Genomic DNA, 23,213 nt, shown 5'->3' on the forward strand with positions numbered 1-23,213 from the left:
ATTAGACTCTGTTCCATTCTGTATGATAGTATAAAGTTTGAGGGTATAGGCAACTACTTTGAAGGCAATAAGATTCACTAAGATGCCCATTCTGGTTTGACTGTTGTCTCCTTTGGAAGTCTGTAATGTTTACAATGCTTAAGTTTTATTGGTCTTGTTCTCTACTGTTTTGTTCAACTTTATAATACCTAATGAGATAGACAATTCTTTTTAAGGAAACAAGAGACATTATGGTAACCATTGTTGATAACCTTGTACTCTGTTCTTACATCGTGTACTATGTCTATCCTTGGTTTTGACTGACAGCTTTGTTTTGCCATATTTGAATTTATTTTCTCCCCCCAAAAAAGTAATAACAACTAAGGAGTAATAAAACCAAAAATGTGTAAATTTTGTTGTAAAAAAGAGAGGGAAAAAAAGTGCTCTAAAGAATACAACAGCAAGTGTGTTTAGGGGTGTTAAATAGCTGACCATATTAATGTTTTTGGTTGGATCATTGAACACAACTGTTTGCAGTCTCACTGTTTGAATGTCCACTTTGTATTCTTTGATACTGTGATTTGAGCAACTATCTCTAAGATGATAATATGTAATCTATTAACTAGTGATTTTTTACTTTTTTTTTTTTTTTTTTGTAGTTCGGTATTACTTGTACCCTTACACCACTGTGTTTTGTTTTGTTTTTTCTCTTTTTCCTTTTAAATAAGAAAATCATTTATCATAAAAAATAAATAAGAATTAGGAGATACATCTGTCTCGGGAAGGATGGAGATTAAGAAATGGAGAAGCAATGGGAGAGGGGAAGTGACTAAAAAAAGAATTAAGGTGTGTTCACTATGTGTACCAACTCCCAAAAAGAACGTACCATTTGTGTGCAGAAACATGTACTAACTAAAAACAAAACTGAAAAATAGATATTTATTAATATTCTTATTAATTTCTACACCTCTGGGCACAAAATAAATCTTTTCTCTCTTCTTTATACACACACACACACACACACAAAAAAAAAATACTCTTGAAATTCTTTAAAGAAAACCTGCATTCCTATCAGCCACTGAGTCAAGGACAGTGTCAAAGTTTGGGGAAAAACAATAAAAAAAAAATGTTTTTTCCAGGTGTGACTCTTTTCATTCACTGACCTAGAAATCCAGAAATGAGCTAGTATAAAGATAGGTTTATGCGTGCACAAAAATATACCTATCCTTAATGATAGAAAATAGTTAAAGACAGAGAAAGAGAAAAATGGAAACTTCAGGAATCTATGTAGATGCAGCTTATTTTTAAAAATCATTTCCCTTCAAGATCTATGCCAAAATATTTACTGAAATCTTCACATTCTGTCTTCCTGAAGCTAAGTGTTGAACAAAAATAGCAACAAAAAATAGACACTTTCTGATTACTTAGACAAAATTAATTTGTATCTTTCTATCAATTATGTCTATTTATTCATTATCCATTATATAGATTCTCTTCCGTTCTTCATGATGGTGTTTTTAAAAATCCATCAGAAGCTGAAATTATAGCTCACAAATGCCTCTAACACAGCTAATGTAGGGAAAAGGCTTTGCCACACAATGTGCTGGGAGAGTGGGTGATTTACCCTCCGGCTAAGCTGCTGACCAGGGCTTCATTCAGTGCCCAGCATCAAGAGAAAGAACTGCGGTGCAAGTCACTAGCCCAGGAAAGCCCAAAACGTAAATAGTGGCTGCCACTGAATGTGTCATTTCAAACCATCTTAGGGTCAAAGGTCTTGAGAGTTGCAAAGGTCTCTATAGCAGTGCATGTATTTTTCTTTTTCTTTTTTTTTTTTTTTGTTTTGTTTTAAAGAGAAAAGAGATAAAAATAACAAAAGGAATTTCAAAACAAGTTAGTAGAGCAATTAAAATAATAATATATAGTGTTTTCTTCATAGTAATTATTCAGAGTACAAGACATAGGCAGGATATCTAAACAATTAATAAGAAACTATTCAAAAGATAACACAAGCTATGTATGTATATTTCTTCACATTATCTCATGAAGTTCTTCCAAATCAATGCATAAACATCAACTTACTTTATCAGTTCATTTTCTCAATCTAAGTCCTATTATATGTATTTCATATATTTTCTACAATTAACTCAGTCACTCACTTAATTATAGATTATAGATTTAAAAGGATTTTTCTCTTAACTATTTCCCCAAAAGATCAAGCAATACACACATTGTGCTTTATTTCTGTGAAATACATGAGCCTGCATTATTTATTGTGTGTCCCAGGCTTGCTGAATAAACTTTATACAATAAATATTCAGATTATTTTATTTTATAAATTATCGCAATTTACATTTGGGCTAACATGCTTTAGGTTCAGTAGAACAAATGATCTGTCTTGTGTAACTTACAAATCTAAGTAAAAAAAATTGGAGTCACTCACTTTAAATTGCTTTTTCCTAATTAACAGAGATGCTTTGCATCTCTGAAGGTTTTAATATCTTTTTTTTTTCTACATGGCTTCACATTGATATCACTTGACCTTTAACTAGTGGTATATTATTTCACTGCTTTGTACTTAAATATACAAATTGTATGGTTTTAGGGCTCTAGGAGGATCAAAACCCTTTAGCTGAGCTCAAGACTCTGAGAGCGATGACAAAGACTTTTCTGGATCAGCCCACTTATATTAGGACCAGGGACAAAGGGTGGAGAAACTGAGGAAAGTGCAGGCAGTGAGCAGGACCTTGGGAGTCACTTCAAGGACATTTCCAAATAATGAATCAAGTCAATTCAGTAGCACTGTCTTATCAGGAAGACATGGCAGGAGTGAGACTGTAGGAATAATTTTTGTAGTTGCAGTCTCTGTCTTGTTAATTGGGTTTGGAGCCAGAATGTCCTCAGCTGTGGCCTTACCTTGCCCTTTGAGGTATCTCTGGCCCCACAGGCCACTACAGGCCTCAGCCAGGACCAGTGATGCAAGAGGTTCACTTACTATGAATCAGCTCCCATCACCAGGCAAGGGGCCGAGGCCTAGGACAGACTCACAGATAGACATAGAAAGACAATTAGTAAAATTTAAATCCTGCTCAGAGCTGCTTTGTAGGGGTCTCCAACAGTATATTTTTTTTACTTGTATTTACTCATATCTCTTAACCAGGTTGAATTCAAAAATCAGAAGATATCAGTAACATTTTGCTATACATCTATAATGATATATGACAAGTGGTCACTCAGGAGCTTTACATATTTTTATTAGTCTGGCATTGGAAGATGATTCTAAAGAGGAATCTGAAGATTATACCTTTTCCTAACTAAGACGTCAGACTTATTATTGTTATATCTTCAGAATATCCAGTCACCCCACATAATACTACCAAATCACAGAACTATATGCTAAACTCTGTGAAATATGGTCTTTAAGTTACACCACAAAATTCACAGTAAACATCAGTTAGCTAAGCATGGTGTCACATGTCTGTAATACTAGCTCTCTGGAGGCTGAAGCAAGAGGGTCACCATGAGCCTGAGGCAAGCCTGTGCTACACAGTGAGTACCAGGCCATTCTGAACTTCACAGTGAGATCTCATCTCAAAGCATAATAAAACCACGTGTAAGTGGTTTTGTTGGGTGAATCAGTTAATTCTAACACTGTAAATAAATTACGTGCTAGTGTAACTAGCATTGCTAGTTTTAAGAAGAATAATTTTATACTGAAGTATCAGTTAAGGGATATTTGTTCCAATGGAATCACATCACTAACATTTTCCTAATAAGCACGGAAATGTAATTTAATGTATGTTCTAGGTACATAGTTTCTTTCTATACAGTAGCTATGTAAGTCCATTTTCTCTTCCTGATAACACAACTCCTGGACTTAATTTGTTTTAACAAAAAGAGATTTAATTTGGCTCACAATCCTGAAGGCCAAATATCCAGGAGTCACTTGGAGCACTCATTATTGCTGGTGGAATTCTGAAGAGATGCAGACCTTCACATGGTGAGAACAGGAGGACACGTGTATAGTGTATCTCCTCCTACATCTCAGTCTTTTTAGAGAGCTGCCTCTTATATCAGTCATGGAGGTCCAGCCCTACTATAATCTATTCCTAATCCCCTTTCAAAAATCCACCTCGAATCCTCTTCCCTGGACCTTTCCTCCCCTTTAATACTTGGTATTAAATTACAGGATTTTGGGTGTGTTTCGTGCATGTGTGTGTGTGCGTGTGTGTGTGTATGTGTCCAGAAGATAATATTTTTATAGGTATAGCAATGAATGTTTTAAATTTGCAAGTTTGATTCTTATGAAAGTCTATACTATTAATTTTTTACATATTATGCTTTTATTTGAAAAGCAAAATCAATTTACAAAATCCATTGTCGCTTCTATTTATGACAAAATTAGTATTTTAAATAAATAATTCATTAATTGAACCTATTTCTTTACACAAATTACTAGACACATTAGAGTTTATAAAATTTAACAGACTGTTCCTCTTACTGCTGTTCATATAATCAAATAACAGGAAATTTTATATTTAATATTGACATTTAAATCACACACACACACACACACACACACACACACACAATAACACTACATCATTGTTCCCAACTGGCCTCACTATGATATATCCATGCAGATTGTCTGTGACTCAGCAGATAATTATTTCTGCCTTACCCTGAGATGCACAGGTTAGGACCTCTTCAGAGCACCTAGGACCTTCCCAGAGTGACTCAGGGCCCCAGTGCTTTCATCGGTGGCTCTGCCTCACCCCACGCAGCCACTGTGGACTCCACAGCAGTAGCACTCGCCTTTCAGTACTGTTGGGAGCACAGCTTCATTTCCCTGGGCAGGGCAAGGTCGTCTCACACCAGTACAATGTCACCGTCCTGTGTGCAAAAGAGAAAAACAGTGACTGCACAGCAGACGAAGTGCCAAGTGCTTTGCAAAGGTCATTTATTGAGTTTCCCCCAATGCTATGAGATAGGCACATTTAATGCCTTTAAAATAAGATTGCAAAGTCAAAAATATTAAGAAATTAATGAAATTAAAACTTCTAGTCAGGGAGTTCACTACTGTGGAAACCTACAGTTATTTGAATTCTTGTAATTACTTTTAACTTTTAATGTAACAGTTAGTGGTTTAGTCTCTTAACCTCATTTTTGTAATATAAGGAAGTAGTTGTGATATGATTCATGTGCTTAAAATACTCTGCCCTGTGTACGTTGAGATTTGGGTAATGTTGAGGTTTGTTTGTAATGTTGATATAAAAGTATGCGAAAACTGATTTCCCACAGTCATTTTATAAATGAGAAAATATTTCTGAAACTGTACACCTGTTTTGGTGGCACAGGTGAAAAATCACTTACATATCCACAAATGTTAATACAAATACAGAATTCAAAAATACTGGAAGAGAAAAATATCAGTGTTTATTGTTGCTAATTGACTTGTTAATGAAAAAATTTGCTCTTGTAATTATTTTTAAAAAATTAGCTAAAGTGAATTATGTTTTATAATAAATCACATTTAGCTACATATAATGTTTTACTTAAATTCTTCAGATAATGTATACAAAATAGTAAATGATTGCTATTAGTACTTTATATAACATTTAATGATTGTTTTTTAATTTTAGTGATATGAAGTGTTATTGTGACAAAGTGCAGCTTTATAGCAGGATAAAACAATACACATATATGGGAAAGTAATGCCTATAGTTATCTGAGCATGGTGCATGACTATGATTCCAGCACTCAAGAGGCTGAGGCAGGAGGATCACAGAGTTTTAGAGGTCACCCTGATCTATTTAGTGAGCTAAAGGCCAACATGAGATACATAGCAAAACCCTATCTTAAGAAAAAAAAGAATGAAGTTGATTAAAGTAATAAATAAGGAATTCAGTTATGTTATTCACACATTAGGGATGGAAAGAGAAACATCACCTACTTCAGTAATCTGTAAAACGTTGTTGGTTAAACATTAAATACATGAAAAATATGTTCAACATCCCTAGCCATTTGAGAAATACAAATTTATAAAAAACATTAAGATTCCAGCTAACCCTAGATACAATGACTGTCATCAAGAAATCAACCAGTGACAAGTTCTGGCAGAGCTGTTAGGGAGAGAACACTCCTCTATTTTTCATGGCAGTGCAGACTGGTCCAACATTGAAATCAGAAATGAGATTCCTCAGAAAACTAAGGTGAGAAACCCTATTTGATCCAGCTGTTTCCTTTTTAGGTATCTTCCCAAAACACTTTGAAACATCATACCACAGTGAGTGATGTATGTATATAACACAATCCATACTCGCTATATCTTGGAATCAGCAGATGAATGCATGATGGAGACCACTAGGAAGCGGCTCTGAGCAAGATTTAAATTTTACTACCTGGCTTTCCATGTTTATCTGTGAGCCTGTCCTAGGCCTCGGCCCCTTGTCTGGTGATGGGAGCTGATTCATAGTAAGTGAACCTCTCTGAATCACTGGCCCTGGCTGCGGCCTGTAGTGGCCTGTGAGGCCAGAGACACCTTAAAGGGCAAGATAAGGCCACAGCTGTGGACAGTTGGCTCCAACCACAATTAACAGTAGAGACTGCAGCTGCAAAGATTACTCCTACAGTCTCACTTCTACCGTGTCTTCATGATAAGACAGCGCTGCTGAACTGACTTGATTCATGACTTGATTCATCCTTGAAGTGACTCCCAAGGTCCTGCTCATTGCCTGTGCTTTCCTCAGTTTCTCTGCCTTTGTCCCCTGTTCTAATGTAAGTGGACTGACCCAGAGAATCATTTGTCTTTACCCTCAAAGCCTCGAGCTTAATTAAAGGGTTTTGACCCTCCCGGAGCCCTAAAAATCATATAATTTGTCTCTTCTTATTTACCCTCCGCCGTACACTCGTTTGGGAGGTCGGGGATCTAGGACAGAATCCAAAAATGCGTAAAAAAAAATGTGATATTTATACACAGCAGAGTACTACTCTACTATAAAGAAAAATAAATTTGAGTCATTTGTAGTAAATGGATGTACCTTGAGACCATTATTAAATGAAATAAATCAGACACTCGAGTGAACATCTCATTTTTCCCTTATATGAAAAAAGTTAAAATATAAATGAATATAAAATGGAATTCAGACCATAAGAAAAGGGAGAAAGGAAAAAAAAAAAAAAAAACTATTGTATTTATTCTAAGTATGCTTTTCCTGTCAGTTTCACTCCAGTATGATTGGAGAGCTCATTTCACATTATTTCCATTTCTTTGGATATGTTAGGGTCTTTATTGTTGCTATGAACATGATTTATTTTAAATTAAAAAGTAAATAAATAAATACCCACAATAGGTAGATTTATAAAGGCAGAGAATAGCTCAATGATGCCTAGATTTAGGAAGGGGAGTATAATAGCTGGTAGATAGATTCTTTGGGGGCAGGCTAATAAAAATGATTAAAACTTGACGGTGGTCATGTTCATATAACTCTGTTGGATCCCACAATTTAGCTTTGAAAACTGCTTAGTATGGAAATGTTAGTTCAATAAGGCTATGTTTACCTAAAAATATTTTCCCCCCAAATCAGTTTGCATGTGGATTGTAACAGCCAAACTTGTGATATGTGGAATAGATATTCTGTTTTGTTTTGTTTTTCTTTCAAGGATTTCTTTTTATTAACTCTGGCCCTCCTTATATAATGTTGGCTTTCTAGAAGCTGAAGAGAAATCAAAGAAGCCCCTAGAAGATCTCTAAACACGCGTTGCCTAGGAGAGGGTGCTCCCTCTGTGAAGCCAGGACAGCGGGACACTGTACTTTCTCTAACCTGACTTAATGCAATACAAATTTCCAGTGATCTCAGGCCCAGCACCTCTTAGCATTCTCTGCCTATAAAAATAGGTTTTGCATAAATTAAAGACATAGGGCCAGAGTCTCCTTCCCTGACCCTCCAGGGGAATTTCTGCTCTTCAAACCTACCTACACAGCATTCCCCAGAGTAGGAGAATAGGAATGGCCTGGAGTAGTTTATTCTCTTGTCTTTGCCTGCTCGCTTTCCAGAACTGTATAATTTGAAAACCTTGTTTTTCCACTTTTCTCCTCCACCACATTTCTGCTAACGCCTGAGTCGTCTTATTTCATTTGTCGTAATTCTTATCCATGACTCCTTTGTCACAGTATCTATTCTAAGGTAGTGCTGATACTCTTAGGTGCTGGGGTTTTTTTGTTTGTTTGTTTGTTTTTTAACAGTTCTTTTCTAGGGGCCAGGGATTTAGCTCTGTAACATAAGTGCCTGCCTGGTGAGTTTGATACCCAGAACCACAAACAAACAAACAAACAAACAAAGCATGTCTTTTCTTTTTGTCTGTTTGTTGAGATGGACATGAGTAACAAGTAAAAGGAAATTCTTGACTGGTTTAGTTTTTTTCAATAAATATAATTACTGATTAATAAGATAGAAATATTAATATTCTTCTTAAAAACTTACGCTTTGGATAAAATACATTTTATTGAATCAGTTAAAATACAGGAAGCTAGGGGTCTGGGGATTTAGCTCAATGGCATAAGCACCTGCCTTGCAAGCAGGCAGTTGTGAGTTCGATCCCTGGTACTGATAAAAAAAAAAAAAAAAAAAAAAAAAATTAAAAGTTAAAAAAAATACAGGAAGCTCTCATGTATCTATAAAGGATGCACCAGCAATTTATGTGTTAATTGATGAATGCTTAAAATGAAAAAACTTGGCAACTCATTGGAAGATAATTATCCACTGCTTCAACAGGAGCTGCCACCCATCATTCTTCAATTACAGTAAGATCTAGTGAAAATCTTATAACTTTGTAAAAGCAGAAAAGAAAAATTGACCTGGATGTGAAAATTCTGTGATGTCATACAAATATATTCTAGCTTTTATTTATCTTTGGTATGAATTTTTTGTCTCTATGTATTTGTTTTTAAAAAGTAGTGCAACCATGTTTCTGTAAATCAATTAATAGCTTGATAATTCAGTCTATCAAACTACACTCTGGTGAAAGTGTCTGTTGTTCTAACTGACAAGACCTATGAGTAGAACTGAAAAGATACCCCTCTTCATGGACTCTATATGAGAGGGGACATTGAGTTGGAGAAGGGAGGGAAAGGGCCTTTTGTTAAAGCACGGGAGAGGGTAGGTACGTGATATTGTTAGCAAGCAGAGTGTAAAACAAAAGCTGAAGTAGAAAAGCCAATCGGAAGGAAAAGTGATTTTAAAGAGGAAGATCAGAATGAGTTTTTGTGGAAAGGGATATTTTTGTAAGAGTTCAGGCAGCATACGAAGATGAAGATGTGTGAGTGAAGATCATTGTGAACAGATAACAGGCCCCTGGAAGAGTCTGCAGGAATCTGGCTGTGAGAACATATTCTGAACTGCAAGGAGAGCAGTGTGGCCACACAGAAGAGCAGGAGTAGGAAATGAGATCATCGAGACGGGAATGTGCACATCACATCGAGCACAGCAGGCACGTTACAGATACTGTAATATCATGCAGAAAGGCGATGATCCATTACGGGATTCTGAACATTGGATTGGCATGATGTGACTTACATTTTAAACCCTCTCTGCGGCTTCCATGCTGGAAATAGACCATGGTCTGAAGCCCCATCTCCATGTGACAAGTTAGGAAATGATGCAAAAACCAGAAAAAGATGATAGTGACCTGATATTGCATTAGAGCAGTAGCAATGAAAAATATGATCCAAAAGTATGGCAATATTTTGAAGGTGGAGAGAATAAGCTGAGATTTGAGATTGACTTTTGAGTATTACAAAACAAAAATATCAGGGGATTCACACTTTGAACTGAAACGTAGGATAGACTTATCACCAACAAGACAAGAAGGCTAGGAAACAAGCAAGAATTTAAAACCAGATATTCAATCTGTATTTGTTGTTTAAAATTCTTTCTTATGTATCTGCATGGTGCTAGCAAATAGGCTCTTAATTTTATAAGTGAGTTTATAGGAGAGAAGATCGAATTAGAGCTGTATATATGGAGGTTGTTTACATATCCACACTTAAGCAGTGAGTCAGGAGTTTAGATGATTTACTTATGAAATGAATGCACATAGAGAAAAGGCCAAGGTCTGAGTCTTGGGATCACCCTATATTTAGATATTGAAGAAAAGAAGTGAAAACAACGAAGGTGCTTAGAAGAATAAGCAGCAACCAGGTAGAAAAATGAGGAGAGTGGGTTACTGTGGACGAAACGGGAAGAAAGCGTCACAAGGGGTAGGGTGGGATCAACTTCTTCAACTCCTATGAGGCCATTTAAGAAGCGAAATAAGAACTGAACTTGAAAACTAGCCCTGGAAACGCATCCCTGACCCACTCAGAATTGTTTTAATGCAGACAGTACAAACAGAATGCTGTGTTCTATGGATTTCAGTGTATTTCTTCAAAGCATGCTCAAGTGCTAATCACAATGTCTGTGAATGTGTCTTTCTTTGAAAATAATCTTTGGAAACAATGAAGTTAAGATGTAGTCTTGAGGGTGGACACAAATCTGTGTGACTGTGTCTTTATTACATGTGAAAATTTATATGGAGACAGATGTGTGGAAAAACTATAAAATGAGAGTGAATGTCATTTCCAGGCCAAGGAGTACAAGAGACCACAGACCTTACAAAGGAAGCATAGAGACGATTTTCCTACGTGAGCTTAATGTTAGAATTCTGTTTCTTTCTGCCAGAACTGTGAAGAGACAGGTTTCTGTCATTTGAGCTACTCGGGGGCAGCTTGCTCATCCCTTCCTACACACAGGGAGGAGGTTTGAGCTCCCGAGGGTACCAAACCCATATGTGAAATGGTGTGGTGTTTGAACCTAACCTATGCATTCTCCTGGCCACTTTCAGTAATGTCCCAATTACTTATAATGCTCAATGCAATGCAAATTCTTGTGTCATTCACAAAATACACACAAGCTTAGTAGAAACAGTTTTTTCTCCTTGGTATCCAAGGTTGATTGACTCAACAGAAAGGGGTTTAGAGGGCCACCAGTATTTTGTTACCACAGCCTTGAGACAAATACAGAATCCCTGTGAGAAAGCCTGGGAGAGCGGGGAGGTACCTCAGGGCACAGCACACCATGGCAAGTGCAAGATCTTGAGTTCAATTCCTGGTACTGAGGCAGCAAAAGGTCTTGAAAGAGATGAACAGATACTAAGGTGCCACGCGCCCTTTCCGTGTCACCAGCTCTGACTTTACCTCTGGAGTCCCTTTCGTTTACTAGATTTAATATTTCTAAAATACAGCAGGTTGTGTGCATTCGATGCATCCTCTGCTGGCCAGGTTCGGCGCGCCTTCCTCTTTCTCCCTTGCTCAGGTCTTTACTCCAGGGCCATCAGCTCAGTCAGATCTGTCTTAGAGCCTACCGAAAATGACAATTTCCTCCTTCCCACTATGGAAATGCAAGGAGGCAAAAATAGAAATCGATTACTAATAGAAAATATTGTGCTAGTCAGAGCATGTGTACATAAGTAGTTATGATTACAGAATATGTAAGTCACAGCTACCCATTAATAAATATGAAGAAATGAATATATTATACACAAATGCTGCACAATGAAATCTAAAACGAAGCTTCCTTTTCAATTTTTCAGTACGCATTCCATTTTTAACTTGAAATTTTCCTATGTCTGCCAGATTATGCACCAAATCGACTTTGAGGTCTGTGCATCCAGTACCTGTGATGGGGCCGCACTGGCCACACTGGGGAGCATACTCTGGCAGCTCCCTGGGGCTGCGAGATGAAAGGAGAGTGGGCACCCAGCCAGGGGTCTGCACTCCCCCCAACAGCTGTGATCCTCCAGGCAGCCAGGCCAGCAAAATAGGGGCTACAGCATCGAGAAGGGAGTCTTCATCCGATGTTGAAAATATTTTTCGGGAAGCTAATTAGTTCTAGATGCTGGGAAGTAATTGCTTCTCATCGTCTGGTTTGCCCTCCGCATGTTGGTGATGTAGACTTCGAATTATGAGTTAGAAATGATTACAAAATAGAGGCTTGCAGAATTTCAGTGAATAACCACTCACTTTCTATTTTAAGTGGTCTCCTGTCAGCCTGCCTTTGCTAGGAATAAATTGCTGATGAGTTCTTACCTTCGTTTCCCACAGATTCACGGCCCTCCAAGGTCTGATCTATTGTCTCGTACACTTTCAGATAATTAGCAGGTTAGTAAAAATGTTTTGGCAAACTAGGAAACTTACACTTGTACTCCATCAACCAAAGGGGGACATTAGTCCTAGTTAGCACTGGAACTCTTCTTGCATCAGGTAAGCTTTAGACAAAATAATTCTAAAAAAGAGCGTGTCCCAAACTCAATTACCACCTAGAACTTTTGCTAGAAATATAAAACTTTCCTTAAAATTGCTATTTACAGTCATATTGGTAATATGTAATCTGGATAGTTCTTAATATTCTGATCTTAGATAGATGTTGTTTCCAGATCTGATTTTTTTTTCCCCATTACTACAATGCCCAGGCTCTGAATGAGGCTTTTCAGGTGTTGAAGCCACATTCCTGGGTGGGGGCCAGGTCCCTTCTTCCCTCTGTGCATTTCTGTCTTTATCCCTATTGTCAGGTCTGGCCAGCACTTTTTATCCCTGTCTGTAGGACTTCAACTAACCACAGAACAGTTATTTTATCCAAGAATCATATTTAAATGGGACTAAAATCACATCTGTCACCATTATTTGATCTCTAATAGTCTGGAGTAACATAGAGATATGTATTTGACTTTTGGAATTTGTAAACTTTATTTCCTTAGTAATCTAGGCAGTTAATCATTACTACATTTATGGGCACATTAGTATATTTTTGTATATAATTTACTGTTTATCATAGATATTTTGATCAAGAAAAATATCCTGTTTACTTCTGAAGCATGTATATTGCTCACTTAATTTTTTTAAAGAGAAATTTGGGAAGATAAAGAAATTCTTTTGGATTATTGTCCCACTGACTGAGCATTCTCAGAAAGAATGGAGATTTGGGTCCATATTTGTTAAGCCATTGTAACCAAAGAGTCCCTTTCATTTAGAAAACACAACTTTTCAAAAATTTATATTTTAGACAAAATCCAAATTCTAATAACATTAAATATGAAGCGGCAGCAAGACACACACACACACACACACACACACACACACACACACACACACACACAGACGATATGAGTTACTTCCTTAATCTCTGATGTGGGCTAGAGGCACAAAGTTGTGTTCTGTCTGACTGTGTGCTTTTCTACATGCTGAGGATTTAGAAGTACAATAGAATTCATTCCTTCATGAGACTTACTTTCTCATGGCAGAACCAGAAAGTAAATATGTAAACAAATTAACATATGGAAAAGACAGTGTTAAAATAACTATGAAGAAGCTTAAGTAAAAAACACGGGGAAGTGCGATCAGAAGTTGACTAAAAAGCTGAATGGAACGAGGGTGGTGGGTGAAGTTTGGTCCTCGAGAAAGATATCTATGACCTCATGAACAAGAACGAGCCAAGATGAAACATTCTGTGGGAAACGCATTTCAAACAAAGAGCAGAGGTCAAACTACTTAATTAGTGCAATCTTACAGTGACTCACATAATAACCAGCCTAACTGAGGGAAAACATTGAAACCTCAATCTAGACACATTTATCTGTTTTGAGTTGTAAAGAAATATTGTTAAATATCTGGCAAGAATTTTTTTGTGCCACTGAATTGCTAGCTGGATGAATCTTATTTCTAAGAGGAAAGAATAAAGTATATCCTTCATATGAAATAAAAGAGGCAACAGGCCTGAAAATAGCATAAATATAGGAATGAGTTTAAGAAATTTAGAAGATATAAAAATGTTTCAAAATAAGGACAATGATCACTAATAAAATGCTTAACATGTTTATTCCTTCTTTTTGGGATAATAGAGGTCATGTCTTGAAAATAAAAGGTATTATGATTTGGAGTTGAGAATACAGATCAGAGGGAGAATGATTGCCTCATCTGAAGAAGGTGGTGGGTTTGATCCCCAGCAGCACACACATGCACGCATACAGGCACACACACACACAGTACAATGGTTATAACAAAATTTATGGCAGGCATTGCTGTAAACGATTACATGTATCAACCTGGATAATCTTCACAATGACCATTGTGGTATTTTCTCTCATTACCCAAATTTAAAAATGGAAAATTTGTTAGAAAATTGTAATTACTTCCCTAAAATCACACTGCTAATAAACACAGAACGTAAGATTCAGCCCCATCACTCTGCTCTGAAGCCTCTGCTGTTCAACTTCTATGCTGTGCATTTTAACACACACATACCCAAATCTACCTAGAAAAGTGGAAACTAACATAAGCTGTGTAAAGTAAAACACAAAATAAAGACTGAAAAGAAAAAGAAATGGTTGAAACTCCAGGGCAGTGCCACAGGGCTGCCAAAGAAGATGGAATCATCTCCTGTCAGTCATCTCCTGTCCCCTCCTATGCTGCTTCTCTCTTATCATACTTCTAAATACTCTCTAAAACCTTTTTAAAAACTCGTTTTCTACAGGAAAGGATTCACAGTCCTGTAATGTTTTATCTTCCAGATGCAGGTAAGCACTAGCAATAAATAGTCTATTATATTGGGGAATCTATTGATAAATAAGATTATAAAACGAACCCATCTCAAATTCATGTTAATGGCTTTCCTAGGAGAAGGGAATTAGAGTCCTCATTTACAAAATGTTTTTAGGAAAAGTTACCTAGTCTCTGTAGTCTGGTAAATAATTCTGAACTTAGTGGACTCACAAAGCATAGTTAATTAGAGAACAAGAACCAGTGGTCATAAGTCAATTCCTAGTTGTGTAATGAACAGAAGATAATTAAAACCGTACAGAAAGAAAAACAATTTCTCTTTATAACTATTATTTCTCATTTCATATTCAAAACTCTCAGTGCTAACCCAGAAGCAATACTTTCTCAAATTTTATAAATACAGATGATTTTACCAACACATCGGTGGAAAATCTCTCATGTGTGCTTGGTACTTATCTTGAGCCACTAGATAAGATGTATACATAGATAGTGATACGTAGCAATGTACATATATGTATTTGTGTGCATCTGTGTGAATATGGTATATGTATATACATTTATATTTACAAAGGAGACACAAATACATATCCATATATAGATGTATTATTTTACATTTTAATTTTGTCATGGCAGTTTAAACTTTTGTGAAAACTGAAATACATTTTTATTGCATTGTGTGTTCTGTTGCTATATTATATCTAAAATAGTGAATTATTTAGACTTTTCATGTAACTAAAATTGATTTTTAGGTCGCACAGATTTCATTGTGTTTATGAATGGCTTTCCTTTCTATATTTAAATCAATAAACGTCAGAATTTAGTTGGGTGGTAATGTATGAAAGGCTTGTAATATAAATATTTGGCATTTCAATTTTCCCAAAAATGTCAGTAAATGTGGTATGCAGAGTCTGAAAAAAAAATGCAGTGAATCATTAATGTTTTGTTTGTTTTTTTAGGTTAGGTTTGTCATGTGGCCCGGGCTGGCCTTTCACTCATGGTGATCCTCCCGTGTCAGCCTCCTGACCACTGGAATTACAGATGTGGGCTACCATGCCTGGCTAATTTCTTTTTAACTATTAAAAGACATATTGCCACTAATTCCACACCAAAAACTGTTGTTTGTTTTGAACACATCTGACGCATCATCTTGCCACTCCCTGTCTTTATTTGTGCTGCTGTGGCAGCCTTGAGGCCCGCATTGGCTCTAAATGTTTATTTTTTATGGTGGTTTTGACTTTGGGGATGAGGCTGAGTCTGAAAGCGTCCGATCTGGAAAGTCAGGTGAATGAAGGCACAGCGCAATGTTTTTATTCCACAGAAATTGCCATAAACCTCTGACCAACGAAAAGTGATCAAAACGTAAGTGAATGCTTAAACTTTAAGAGTGAATTACAGTAAAAGACATTAATTCCCCTTAAAATATGCGGTGTTCTGCCTTTCTTCAAATGCAGTTATTTCACTCTCCTTGCTCTGTGTGTGTGTGTGTGTGTGTGTGTGTGTGTGTGTGTGTGTGTGTGTGATTTATTGTACATAACGATCACTTCCCGCATGGAATCTGGTACACACACCCCGCATACCTCATTCTTTTTCATTCCACTGCTCTCTAGCCCCTCACCCTCCCTTCCATCTCTGGATCTCCTATTTGTAATCAATCTTTCATTTTGCTCTTTGTTTGTAATTTAGGTTTCTCATATGAGAGGAGCCATGTGATACAGTATTTAAACTTGCATGTCTGATTTATTTCACTTACACTTATGGTCTCCAAGCAATGTGACTTAAATCTAATGTTTTCAATGGAAACATTCAGTGTATCTTCGGATGTGCCTTAGAATGTTTAGGAGAAGGACGCTGTCCAGTCAGGCATTACAATAATAACCCGCGTGGCAGTGAGAAATGAGTGATGACCAGTGTTCAAAGTGAGGGGTGCTCACTTTGCCTTTGTGAACTATGTTTATTGTTTTTCTCTTTCAAAATCCAAAATAAGGATTTTGTTCCATTTCTGTAGTTTTACATCTGAAAGCAGCTTTGGTCTTCATCTTGAGTAAGTGATGCTCTCTCTTTAGTGTCAGGGTGAGGATCTCACAGATGGGCCAGGACCCCAGGGAAATATCTGGGTCCCCTAGAAGGAATGTTAAGTGGGAGTCAAAAGTGACACCCTTGAAAGAGACTTATGTGCTACAACCAGGACAAAATTAAAATATGCAAAAATGGAGGACAGTCAGGCACTCTGCAAAAATCAGTGGTATCTGTGGTAGATCCTTTTTCTAAGCTAGAAAATGGAGTATGATCTGTCTTCTTCAAGTCTTGGACAGCCTTTCTGCAAGAAATTGTCATGAATACTTAATAAAATAAATTGTGGAAAATAAGTTGGGGGAAAGCTCAGTTACATAAAGATAAACGGGTACTTCACAGTAGGAAACAATACTCCTAAGTACTATTAGAATCTCCAGAGAAATGCAAACTGTGTCTTTTCCTGGATGAAGCGTATCTTTGCTCGTGTGATGCTATCTGCTATTTCAGAGAACTTTATTGTCTTGTGGACCAATTTTGCTTCAAAATACAAATTTTATTCAGCAAGTTGCAATTGGAAATTCCCAGAGATTAGAGAGTTGCCCATTGGCCATTTGTCATTCAGCTGACCAATGAGGAACTCAACTTCCTTTTTGTGTACAAAACAGCTTGCATGTACATGAGGGAGGAGTTGGAAATTCATCAAGAAATGGAAGGAAAGTTTCTTTTCCTGATTTCTGTTGAGTATGCACTGTACCCAGAAAAATAAACTATTATTTTCACTGAACAACAAAAGAGTGATATTTATCTCTGATCACCTAGTTTATTGCAGTTGGTATATTTGTCGTGCATTTTTTACATTGAAACAAAAATAAGAATTGTTTTGCTGAGGGTTGTTTAGATGATTTTAGAGCCACAGTTTTATCCCATTATTCAAAAACTTGCTTTTGACCACACCTCACATTTGGTGTCTCCTTAATTTGGAAGAATGTTTGTAGTGTGGGAAGTGAGATCTGATGCACAGCCACAGCTACACTGCTTTGTGTTCTTGCCTTACTGACTTACAGCCTGCCACATTTTCTTTACTCCTGTTTTATTCAGATGGGTTTCATTAAAGCATGTTTGTGGAGTTAGGAAAGCTGCAAAAATCTGTCATTTTACCTTTAGTTTAGTTATATTGTACCGGCTAGTAATCACTTGCTTAAGAATGTAGAATGTTTTCCCACATTTGTTAATATTTTAATTTTGTCTGCTGTGTTACTTTAAGATAATATCTTATGATAAAATAAATTAATGAAAAATATTGATAATTTGTTGTTCCTTAGATTTTTCTCACAATCACTTAAAATTTATATTAATCTGTATTTCTCTAGAATTCTAAATTGTAAATATTTTATTTGTACTATAAAAGATATAGAGATATTTCTAGATCTACTTGATACTTTTTTGCGAAATCAGTCATTAGTGCACACATTCCTCTGGAAATTCAATTTGCTTTCAATTAAGATCTTCTGGGAGCAGAAATCCTTTTGAAACAGAGCATATCTTCCGTTATACGGCTGGTCCCACTTTTATTGCAACTGTGATTTTTCTGTAAATTTAATTTCTTCTAAGTTAACTGACATATTTTCCTAACAGTTTCATAAATATATAGAATATTTTACCAACTGCATAATACATTTTTTATGACTATGTGTATATTACTTAAAAAGGACTTATGTTTTAGAAAACTTTTAAAATATAGTATTCAAAGAATGTAGGAACTAGTTGGTATCCAAAGATGTCTGAAAACCAGTTTCATTCTAACTTGAAATTGTAATGCAGAATGCTTTACAGAACTGCTTGGAACTACAAAGAACTATGTCTAATGGGTGGTTCAGAAGTGCCCAATGAACAGCCAAATGAATAAGTGTATGAATAAGAAAGATCTTAATACACAGAGTAAATTTATTTATCTCTTTATTATAAGATTCATCAATGCCCTACTCATGGGACATTAGCAATGTTTCCCTGATTAAATAAATAACACATCAAAATATATGACTTATTTTTCTGTTATATACCAACATAGATGTAGATACATACATAAATTATATGCATGAGTGCTAACATGTATGTGTGTATGATTATAATGAATGAAATTTTCACATCTCAAGGGATACATGATCAACAGAAAAATCAACAGAAAAGAGTAATTCCAATCTGTTCATCATGAATTTATTTTAGAATGCTTATAAAAGAAAATAACGGAAATGTACTACATGCATAGTGTAAGTAGATAAGATTAATGTGTACCAAGAAATAAAAATTAATTTCAATTTATTATCCTTAGTGGATTCCCAGTTTAGCTTTATAGATCCCAGAAGGAATACCCACATGCATGTGGGAATATAAACCTTATTTTGCTGCATGAGAATGTCTCTTCAAGAAGAATGTATCAAGGAACACTCAGAAGTTTTTCTCTCCATAGGCTAACCAACAATACGTAAACAACTGGACAACTTCAAAATGTATAAATTTGGTGAAAGATTTCCAGCTCAACCTCTGCAGAAATGAAAGCTGTGGAGCCATATAACACTTAGAAGTATAACAGAAGCTAATTTGCAGCTACTGCTGCTCTCTGTCCAATGTAAACCCAGACCAGGCTTCCAGTGACAGAGCACATCCAAAGTCATGTAGGAGATTCATTAAATTCCTCAAATCTGTGTGCCATTGTCAAAACTCTTACACAGGTCACTTCTGAGGTTAGTGTCTATTCAAGTTCAGTTTAATGACTTAGATTCTTTTTCCAGCATTACTGCTAGAGGATACACTGAAATTCTTTATGATTGATTTTTGTCAGATAATAAGGCTATTTTGTGAATTTTACTGAATTTAGATAATATTTATTACCATTTAATTGTATGGCAATGGAAATGCTGAAGGTACCATGACACTTTGGTTAAAGGAATAATACAAAAAGTTTACTCGATGCCCGACGTATCTGAAATTTCATGAAATTTTAACACAAATAACTGTCGGGTGGAGAAGCAGGTACCTGGCAGCGGCCGTGATGAGGAAGATCAGGCTGTGGAGAGGATGTGTAACTCCTGTCTGTTGCACAACAGCTTTACACAGCCCTTCATGCGGATTCCTAATGGACAGCTCAGGTGTAACTGATATACGTGAAGTGCTGAATTATGAATCTTGATAATTTATGTAAAACAATAGGGCTGCGTGACTTAGTTTATTTTCAAAAATATACTACATATTTAATGCTAAAAATGTTAGCCTAGATTATACATACATGTTAACACATTTTGATTACTATCATTTCAATGCAAAAAATAGAAATGAAATTTCTGGATTAGAGCAAAAATATATTTCACACTTTAATGCAGAATATCACATTTCCCAGAGTTGAAAGGATTTGTACATTTATGAATGTACACCTGTGGCAAAAGAACATTAGATCAAACTGTCGAAGTTATTTACAAGATATTAAGTAAAAAATTTACCTGTCTTTTAATCTACTTAGGTATATCTAGACAGATGCAACATTTTATTTATTTAAAGGTGATCGTGATCTTCTTTTATTTGAATATACAGGATACACAAAGCCATTTTCCTATTAACAAACATTTGAGTAATTTTCTGGCACTGCTCTTTTTAGAATGACGGGGCCTGCTGGACCTACTTCTCTGTGACTGCTGCTTGCTGAAGTGACAGAACGTAGCATCAAAAACAACAGCAAACACAAGAACACAGAAACAACGCTACCGACATTTTTGGTGAGACTTAAGAACATTTAATTGAGATTCAAGCCTCAAAATTTTAAAGTTCAAAAAGTAAAAATAACACTTGCAGGAATGTTAGAATATACTGATGATTACAGTTAGTTTTGTTCACATATTCTATCAGTGCAGAGTTTCAGAGGCTGTTAGAGAAAAATATATACTTCTTTCATTTTACCAATACTGCACAGAATATATGATTGTCCTCCATATCTGAATGTAAAAAAATTAGAATATTTCACAAATATTCCATATGAACCCGACAAAAATTTATAAAATCAATTGTAAATAATGGAATATAATAAATATTTCATTCAAGAAATAAAAAAATTAGACACATAATAAAACACAGATACATATAAAACTACAAAACAGGGTATTGAAGTGAAACAATTTTATTTGCATTCTAAGTAGTTTTAATTTAAATATTCATTTAATTTGAAAATTTTGATCATACCTTGCTGTCCTTATTTCTTAGATAACTTTCTAACTTCTTCAAAGTCTCTGTATGCCCCCAATTTCATGTGTTTAAACATTTATACCCCATTGGGCACCATTAGAAGTGGAGGCATTTGGGAGATAATTATATGATGAGAGCAGAGCCCAAAAGATTGAATTAGGCACCTGTATATAAATAAAAACCCAGAAGAATTAGTTCCTCTCTCCTATGTGGAGAGTAGTGAGACCAATCTACTGTGGTCCCCCAAAAAAGACCTATGTCGGCATCAGCCTTTCTATGCCTTCCTTGCTATTACAGTCTGGCTAAAGAACAAGAGAATAGTGAGGTAAAATCTCCTGTGTGACACTGGCCATCACCATGATCAGAACAAGCTATTAATTAAAGCTGAAGTATACTTTCGGGGAAGCGATGCATACAGGAAACCTCCAGCAGAGTATTTGAAAGTGTTAAGGGTAGCAATGGAAACACGTGAGTATATTAAGCATGTGTGAAGAGAGAATCAATAATACTTGGTCTCTGAAAGGATTGTGAGTGATGACCAGGCAAAGACAGCCGGCATAGACCACGATGATGGCATTCTACTACACATAACTCGGTGGTCACAGCTCACCAGTGGGCTCCCGTGGGAATGAGGCAGAGGGCCTTGAAAAAGTGGTGGAAGGTTTCTGCTCCAGCATTGTTCTGAAATGGCAAGTAGATTATGAAATAAACTGTTCACATGACTTGAGTTTCCTGTGGCAGAGGTGGACATATCAAGTCAGATCCTTGGAGTCCTGCGTGTTCTGCACTAGTGATGCACATTTCTGGACAGTATGTATATTTTCCTGATGGCAAGGGGTTCTATACAATCACTGGAGACAGTGGTCTGACAGGTGCAGATTTCTATAGAAAACCAGTAACGTCAGAGAAGCAGAAGGAGAGGAGGAGCCCAAGGACCCTGCCTTTTCCCATTCAAGTTGCCATAATAAGAGGCCATAAAGTAACTGGCTTATCCTGCAGTCTAGAAGCTGAGGGATGTCTGCCTGCAGGACAGGTGGAGACAGTGACCGCTGAACCTCTGTCCAGGGCTCCAGATGCCCACTTTCTCACTGGGTCCTTGTTTAAGAGAGAGAAAATAGTTATTCCGTGTTTGTTTGTTTGTTTGTTTGTTTGTTTTTAAATATAAGTGCCTAATTCATTCTTTCGGGCTCTGCTCTCATCACATACTCACCTCCCAAATGCCCCAACTTCTAATGGTACCCAATGGGATACAAATGTTTCAACATATGAAGTGGGGGACATGCATAGACTTTGAAGAAGTTAGAGAGTTATCTAAGAAAGAACTACAAGGTGTGATCAAAATATTTAAATTAAAAAATTTATGACAGTAACAAGCACATTACCACAAATCCCCCTCAAAATACTCCCGCTCCCTTCATGCACACTTAACCCATTGATCTTGACATTTCCTAAGCAGTTCTGGAAGTCCTTTCTCACGTCTTTCTGAAGTGTGATCAAAAACGTAGTGAATGCTGCTGCCCAGTGTCATCCAATGGACAGGTAGTCTCATAAAAACATAAAGCGTGTCTTCACCCCTCTTACCCAGAGGGCCTGGCCCTGCAAATTCTGGTTCTTTCCAACATCAAAGTGATCATGAAATCTAAACATTTAGGCTTTATTCGGGGCACTGATGCAGCCCAGACAATGCCACTAGAGACCTTTATGAAACACAACTTCCAGAATTGCTCCAGACAGTGAAAGTATAAGTGTGTTCGAAGCAAGAGGGAGCATTATGAGGAATATAATGGCAATGTGTCTTTTACTGATACCCTTTAAAATAAATATCCACTGTGTTTTTCATTCACGTCTTATGTAGTGTCAAGAACATGTTGCTTTATTAATTTATTAATTCTCTGCAACTAAAACTTTCTTTATTGACAAATGATGACTTTATAATAAATAGGGCAAGCGTATATTTAAATGTATTACTATGTAAGCTTTATACATCAAAAATGAATGCAAAATTTCTTTAAATTATAAATATATTGTAAGTTTAATTAGATAAAATAAATATCTTTATACACAAGTGAAAATATTAATTTCATTCAAGGATATTCAACCTTAAAAGCACTGATGATTTTCACTTTCAGGAGGTAGAACTTTTTTTTTTTAAGTAAATGATAGGGAAACAGAAATTCAGCAGGTTTTTGAATGGCTATGTCAACCCTAAAGGCCCCAAGGGATTAGCATATAGGAAGGGATTAAAGAATGCAGCAGTCATCTGCAGCATAGATTCACAGCTTCTCCTGGACATCCACACTCCCAACCCAGCCTCTGCCATACTGGAGTCACCCAGACCTCAGCAATATTCCCATTGCAGCATATGGCAGTTCTTGCTTTAGCTCCTAAGCTAAGCTCTTGCTGT

General features: G+C 36.3%; 1 long non-coding RNA gene across 3 annotated transcripts in view; it reads right to left on the bottom strand.

Moving 5' to 3' along the window:
• The window catches only part of LOC134474043 (uncharacterized), a 103,557-nt gene extending 98,698 nt beyond the window's left edge, over window positions 1-4,859 (bottom strand). For all 3 annotated transcript variants that reach the window (XR_010044614.1, XR_010044615.1, XR_010044613.1), the window contains exon 1: window positions 4,658-4,859. This is a non-coding gene — a long non-coding RNA (uncharacterized LOC134474043). The remainder of the gene's footprint in view (window positions 1-4,657) is intronic.
• Between the last annotated feature and the right edge of the window lie 18,354 nt (window positions 4,860-23,213).

The sequence above is a fragment of the Cavia porcellus genome, unplaced genomic scaffold (assembly GCF_034190915.1).
Source record: "Cavia porcellus strain 051 isolate PalLab524CR breed Dunkin Hartley unplaced genomic scaffold, mCavPor4.1 scaffold_30, whole genome shotgun sequence".
Taxonomy (NCBI): domain Eukaryota; kingdom Metazoa; phylum Chordata; class Mammalia; order Rodentia; family Caviidae; genus Cavia; species Cavia porcellus.